The sequence below is a fragment of the Gossypium arboreum genome, chromosome 2, assembly GCF_025698485.1.
Source record: "Gossypium arboreum isolate Shixiya-1 chromosome 2, ASM2569848v2, whole genome shotgun sequence".
Classification (NCBI taxonomy): domain Eukaryota; kingdom Viridiplantae; phylum Streptophyta; class Magnoliopsida; order Malvales; family Malvaceae; genus Gossypium; species Gossypium arboreum.
In genome coordinates this window covers 83,799,519-83,806,389 of record NC_069071.1, presented here as the reverse complement: position 1 = coordinate 83,806,389, position 6,871 = coordinate 83,799,519, and the positions used below count along the sequence as shown (strand labels likewise).

Genomic DNA, 6,871 nt, shown 5'->3' with positions numbered 1-6,871 from the left:
TCATGTTCCAAATGCTTAAGACAGTGGGTCAATTCAGTGGAATGCCTACAGAGGATCCTCACCTTCATTTAAGATTGTTTATGGAGGTGAGCGATTCTTTCAAGTTAGTCAGAGTACCCGAAGTTGCATTACAATTAAAGTTGTTCCCATATTCACTAAAGGACAGAGCTCGATCCTGGTTAAACTCATTACCACCAGATTTCATTACCACATGGCAAGAGTTAGTAGAAAGATTCCTTATGAAGTACTTCCTACTTAACAGGAATGCTAAGTTGCTGAATGAGATCACTACCTTCTAATAGATGGATGACGAGTCCTTGTATGAGGCATAGGAAAGATTTAAAGGACTATTACAATGATGCCCTCATCACGGAATCCTGTATTGCATCCAATGAGAGACGTTTTATAACGGTCTCAATGCTCACACAAGAATGATAGTAGACACTTTTGCTAATGGTACTCTCCTTTTTAAACCTTATAATAAGGCTTATGAAATCATTGAGAGAATTTTTAGCAACAATTACCAATGGCCAACCAATCGAGCAACATCAGGAAGACAAGTTGCAGAAAACTTTACCACTAATGGGTGTAATAATTTTGTACCTCAGTCATCGAATCAATTCGAAAATGTAGCCTATGTTTATTGTGAGGAACGACACTTGTTCGAGGAATGTCCATTAAACCCATAATTTGTTTATTACATGGGTAACTAGAACCAAAACCGAGGAAGGCAAGGACTGCAATCCAAATTTTTATAACATATCTTGGCAAAACCACCCTAATCTTACTTGGAGTAACCAAAGGGCTGGACCCAGTAACACTTATGCATAACCTAAATCGACCCAGCCACCTGTATTTACCCAACAAGTTTAGAAACAACCTCAAGCTTAACCTTCCAATGGTTTGATAATGTGAAAACATATTTCACACTCGTTGCCACATGAATGGCAAAGTGTATAGTATGATTATCAATGGTGGGAGTTGCACTAACATGGCTAGTTCACTTTTGGTCGAGAAGCTGGGTTTGTGAACTACGAAGCATCCACAACCATATAAGCTTCAATGGCTTAATAACGAAGAAGAAATTAAAGTGACAAAATAAGCGTTAATTAGTTTTTCGATTGGTAAGTATACCAATAAGATTCGATGTGATGTTGTTTTGATGCACGCCAGGCCCATTTTGCTTGGAAGACCATGGCAATATGATTGGAAGGTGATGAATGATGGTTATACCAATTGATATACCTTCAATTTTGATGGCAAGTCTATTACACTTGCACCAATGACGCTAAAGCAAATGTATAAAGACCAGATTCGAATGAAAGATGAACTACGAGAAATACTTCAAAAGAAAGTGAGATGTTGAAAACAAGTAACAAAAGTGTGGGGGAAAAATAAAAAGAGAAAGGAGTCAAAACTTCTAAAAATGAGGTGGTTAAAATTGGAGAGAAAGAGAAAGGCAAAAATATTGAGAGAGAAAAAGAGAAAACTTCCAAACGAAAGTTGAATTTTTTGTCAAAAAGAGTCAAATGTGTGAGTGATTTAAGAATAGATTCGACAATGAGAAAAAAAGAAAGTGAGAAGCATTATGATTTTTCTAACCCACTTCACCATTCTTTTGTTTTATGTTAGGTTTCTAATACTCACTCTCGTGGAAGCATGTTAACTTTTGATAAGGAAGGATTCGAGGGAAGGAATTATGATGTGCGTAATCACTAGGTTGATGTGTTTAATCACTAGGTTGATGTGTTGTTGAAAGATTTTGGGGCCTTAAACTCCAAGAAGAAATATTTGGTATCTGAAACTCTATTTGATAATTGTTTTAAGCATTTGAGCTCTGATTACTCGTTCCCTTATGATGTGAGGACAAATCGCTTCGAAGAGGTAAGGATAATTCATTCATCCTTATTATAAAAAAACCACAAGAAAAAGAAAGAAAATAAGTTTCTTAGGGTTCGGCCAAGCAAATTGATGATTAAGGTATGTGTTTTGATTGGTTTTTGATAAATTCTACGTTTTTGTGATCGTTGCTTAATGTTCTATCAAGCCCATACCTAAATTTCTGATTTTTTTGATGACTTTGAGTTGAGCCATTGATGAAATTATAAGCTTTGTGAAGTTAGTTATTGGTAAATGAAAGATATGTTTTGGGTTAACATATTTTGTATTTGAATTTTTGATGAATTTGAGTAATTTGAACTAAATTGTGAAATTTGTAAATTGAGGGACTAAAATGTGAAATAAATGAAATATATGGGCTTATATGAATACTATGAGAATTCGGCCTAACATGGGTATATGAAAATTTTGTTTATTTTGTGATTTTTGTGATTAGGGACTAAATTGTCAAAATATGAAATTATGAGGGCTAATTTGTAAAATGCCCTAAATTTGTGTTTTTAGATTGATTTGAATGATTTGGTGAATAAAAGAGTTAAATTTGAATTTATATAGATCAATAACAAAAGAAAACGAAATTAGATCGGGAAAAGTCGAAAGTCGTTGAGTAGCCGATTTTGTTCATTCGAATCCATACAAGGTAAGTCTATATACAAATAAATGTATTTGGAAAGGTTTAATTATGTTTATATGCTTTTGAAAAATGATGAATAGCTTACTAAATTGAATATGAGATATCCGATATGTCATGACATAGGATCCGATATGTGTTTTCGTGTAAGACCACGTCTAGGACGTTGGCATCGACTCATGATTTACGTGTAAGACCACGTCTGGGACATTAGCATCGTTTTGATTTCATGTAAGACCCTGTCTAGGACAGTAGCATCGATATTTTTTTACATGTAAGACCACGTCTGGGACTTGGCATTGTACGAGCTTTCTAAGCTATCCGCGTATCCTTATGATTTCGAACGGTTCAACGAGCATTCCAAGTAAATGAATTTTTATGTGAACATGTATCTGATTTAGGTACGTTTGAATTGACTATCATATTTGATGATGAAAGGTAAATATACGTATTTTAGTGAACAAAAGTTGATATGTGATAAAAGCATCAGAAAATATGTTATATGTGATAAAGAATTTGGAATATGTGAAATGTGTATGAACATTGAGATTTGAGATAGTAATTAGCAATGGATTATATGTAATTTGATGATGCTTTCATGCTTTGAACGTTAAGTTTATTTGTATATGGCTTACCAAGCTTTTGAAAGCTTACTTTCTGTGTGTTTGCATTGTTTTATAGATATCGAAGCTACAGAAAGCTCGGGGATCATCAGGGATCATCACCACACTATTAACTCTATTTTGGTACCTTTTGAAGGTGTAAATATTAAAGGATGGCATGTATAGGCTAGAAGTATGTGAATATGTTTTGTGATGTATATATCTAGCCATGTTATTTGGCTTGATTATGGTTGTGTAAATGAATGAGATCTTTGTATGAAATATGTGATGCAATATGCTATAGAAATTGTTCATTTTGGTAAGTATTGGTATATGTGTTTATTTGATAAAGTGATAAGTTTTGGTTATGAGATTGAATGATGTAAATTTGAAGTATTGAATCATATGATTTAATATGACTTTGGCTTATGATTTGATATGATTAAGTATAGTTTATAAGTTTGAATTTGGTTGAAAATAACGTGGAATGAATAATGTATGATTTGGTATTGAAATTGGCTAAAATTATAGTGCAAATGTGCTTGGTTTGATGCTTGTAGGTTTAACCCAAATTAGGTGGCAAATTGGCTTTTCAAATGGCCTATTTATGTCCACACGGCAGAGACACGGGCTTGTGTCTCAGCCGTGTGCGACACATGGTCATGTTGCATGGCTGTGTGTCCCCTAGGGCAGCCTACGATTTTAAGTCAGGCTTGAGCATGACCAAGGTACACGGGCGTGTGGCTAGCCATGTGACCCAAGTCAGTTTCGACCACGGCCAAGGCACACGGGCATGTCTTGTGGCTGTATGATTAAATCAGTATGTATGCCCTATTTTCACACGGCCTATTCACATGGGCATGTGACTTGTACAACTTAGAAAAATGTTTAAGTTTTGAAAGAATTTGTATGAGCTCGGTTTAGTCCCGACCCCTTTCTAAGCATGTTTAAGGTCTTATTGACCTATGTAAGGGACTTTGTAATGATGTATGACTATGTGTGAATGATATTTGTGAATTACTTTTGAAATGTTTAGTTTTTTCCGGCAAAGCCTTTAACCCTAGTCTGGCGACGGATATGGGCTAGGGGTGTTACAGCTCTTAAGGCCCAAACTATTTGATTTTAATTAGTCTATAAATTTCTACAGCTTGTTTTATGATTTATTCTTGTAGCATTTTAGCGTGTCTTAAATATTATGTCATTATTATATGTTTAATATATGTGTTTAAATTGTGTCTTTGTTATTACACCTTTTAAATGTGTCTTAAGCATGTTTATTGTGTCTTAAAAATGTGCTAAATTCCATCCAAGTCTACTACAACTTTATTGTTGCATTGAGTGTGTCCTAGTGCATGTATTAATTTATCTTAGTGTAATCCAATGGTCAGCTACCTAATTAAAGCTTCAAAATGGTTATTCGAGTTTGCCAAAGGTCAAATGTTGCTTTATTATTCAAAGACTATTTGATTTTAGCATGGGAAGTGACCATTTGTGAAACAAATGTCACAATTAATTGCTATTATCCAAGTGGGGGATGAACAAGTCATTGAAAAGCTTTCTAAAAAGAGCCTTTTGTATTTTTTCATGCACATTAAAGAGCACCGGCCATCATAAGAGCTAAATGTGACTTTTGGAGATTGCTTAAATGTTAAAAATGCAAAGTTGAAAGAAGGTGATGATTCAAATATGCTTGAATTGAAAAGAAATGCATGAAGAGCCTTAAAGGAGGGGAATGGACGTACGGATACTTTTTTCTTCTTCTGTTTTTTTTTTTTTGAAAACAAATAACCTAGGGAGATGACCAAATTTGGTTGAAGCATTTTAATCCTTAAAGACCCGTGAAACATATGGGATTTTAGAACATTCTAGTGTTTACATTTATGGCCAAATTTTGGCTATTAAGCTACCTAGTTAAGTCTTATAAATACTTTGGTTTTAAGCTTTGTAAAGGTTAGACGATCTTTAAAATAAAATCCATTTTAAGTTAATTCTCTTTGTTTTTCAAAAACTTCTGAACTTATCAAGAATTCATTCTTGTGGCGTTCAACAAACCGATCTTATCACTTTCCCAAAGTGTGGAGATCAAAACCTTATACCTCTGTTTTCTATCTCTTTATAGATAGCGGGTCAAGGTCTTTATCATTTTCCAAACTTTTTGGCTAAAACAACCGTATAGAAATCAGGCCGTGATGTCCTATAGCGTTGGTTCATTTCTAGTTCGTTTATTATTCGTAAGTTATATCCAAAATCTATCTTTTATTTATCTTACCTTTCATAATTCACCCACTTTCGAGCAAATACCTATTTAGACGATCGAGACATTAAAATCGTGAATCAACTCATAATAGGGTTCACGTCAGTAGCCATGAATTGGGATATTAGGAAATTGGTTATGTTGACCAAGAAAGAAGACTGCCAATTCCATAGTATTTGTCAAAGCAAAAAATTGCTCAAAAAAAAAGAGAATTCTATTAAAGGAGCACAATTCCATACTAAAGAAAAAATTCAAAAGTACAGAGGGAGACCAATGTGCCATTGTTGTAGAGTTCCAAGGCATATCACACTCAAATTCTACAAACCATTGAATGATCTTAGGAGAAGACATCTAGTTGTATATTCAAACTCAATCCATATCTTCTACAAGATAAAATAAAAAATAGGTCTAAAGAAGAAAGGATCAAAAGCATTATTTGGTTGATCAAAACTTTCTAAAAGCATCAATTGATAATATCCGGTACTTTAATATTGGATGTTTTAAACATAACTAGAAATAAAAGCTACTCTAAGGACTTTTAAGAAAATTGTAATATCTCAAATTAGGGTCTAGTCGGAACAGTGATTTCGAGACCACAAATATAAAATAGAATTAATAACTTTATGATTATTTGATTGCCCATGATATGATTGCATGTTTCTGTGAAATTTTCATGAGGAAATTCTATTCGTAAGGTGTCCAGTTTGACTTTAAGGACCAAATTTTATGGCTCGGTTTTGTATTTTGTTTACGTTTAAGTTCGGTAATAACTCAAACCCTTTCCAGCGTCAGATATGGGTAAGGGGTGTAGTGGTATCAAAGCTACGGTTTAGTCAGTTCTCAGACTAACGTAGCATGTGTATGAGTCTAGCTATACATGCCATACATATATTATGATAGTGTGATGACTCTTGACGATTTAAAAATGTGTTTTCATATAGTAAATGGATCCCAATATAGTAATGGTGGATGATATTGAAAGTAACATGCCTGCTCCCGCTGAAAGAGTAGTGTCGTTTGATAGTAGACCCACAACTGTTAGTAGAGGAGAAGGAGGCAGGGAAGCCTATACGAAGTTCGTTCGAACGAACCCGAACACTCAAGCCCCTCCACCCCCTCGAAATCCTTAACCCGTACCCCAAGTGCCTTAAGGTATGCACTTTATGAGATTTCATAGAACCCCGGTTGATAAAATTCGAAATCAAGGAGCTGAGGAATTTAGGGCCAATGCTGCTAATAACCCCGAGATAGCAAAATTATGGCTTGAAAATTTTATTTGAGTATTCAATAAACTATCGTGCACTCCTGAAGAATGTTTGAAGTGTACTATTTCCTTATTAAGAGGCGTTATATCATTGGTGCAAGACACTGTTTTCGGTGGTTCCGAAAGAAAGGGTTACATGGGAATTCTTTCAAGAGGAGTTTTGAAAGAAATACATCAGTGAACAATTCATCGATCAAAAGCATAAGGAATTTCTTGATTTC

General features: G+C 34.5%; 1 non-coding gene across 1 annotated transcript; it reads right to left on the bottom strand.

Moving 5' to 3' along the window:
* Positions 1 to 270: 270 nt before the first annotated feature.
* LOC128289703 (small nucleolar RNA R71) lies at positions 271 to 376 on the bottom strand. Its single transcript, XR_008279348.1, has one exon. It is a non-coding gene; the product is annotated as a small nucleolar RNA R71 (small nucleolar RNA).
* Between the last annotated feature and the right edge of the window lie 6,495 nt (positions 377 to 6,871).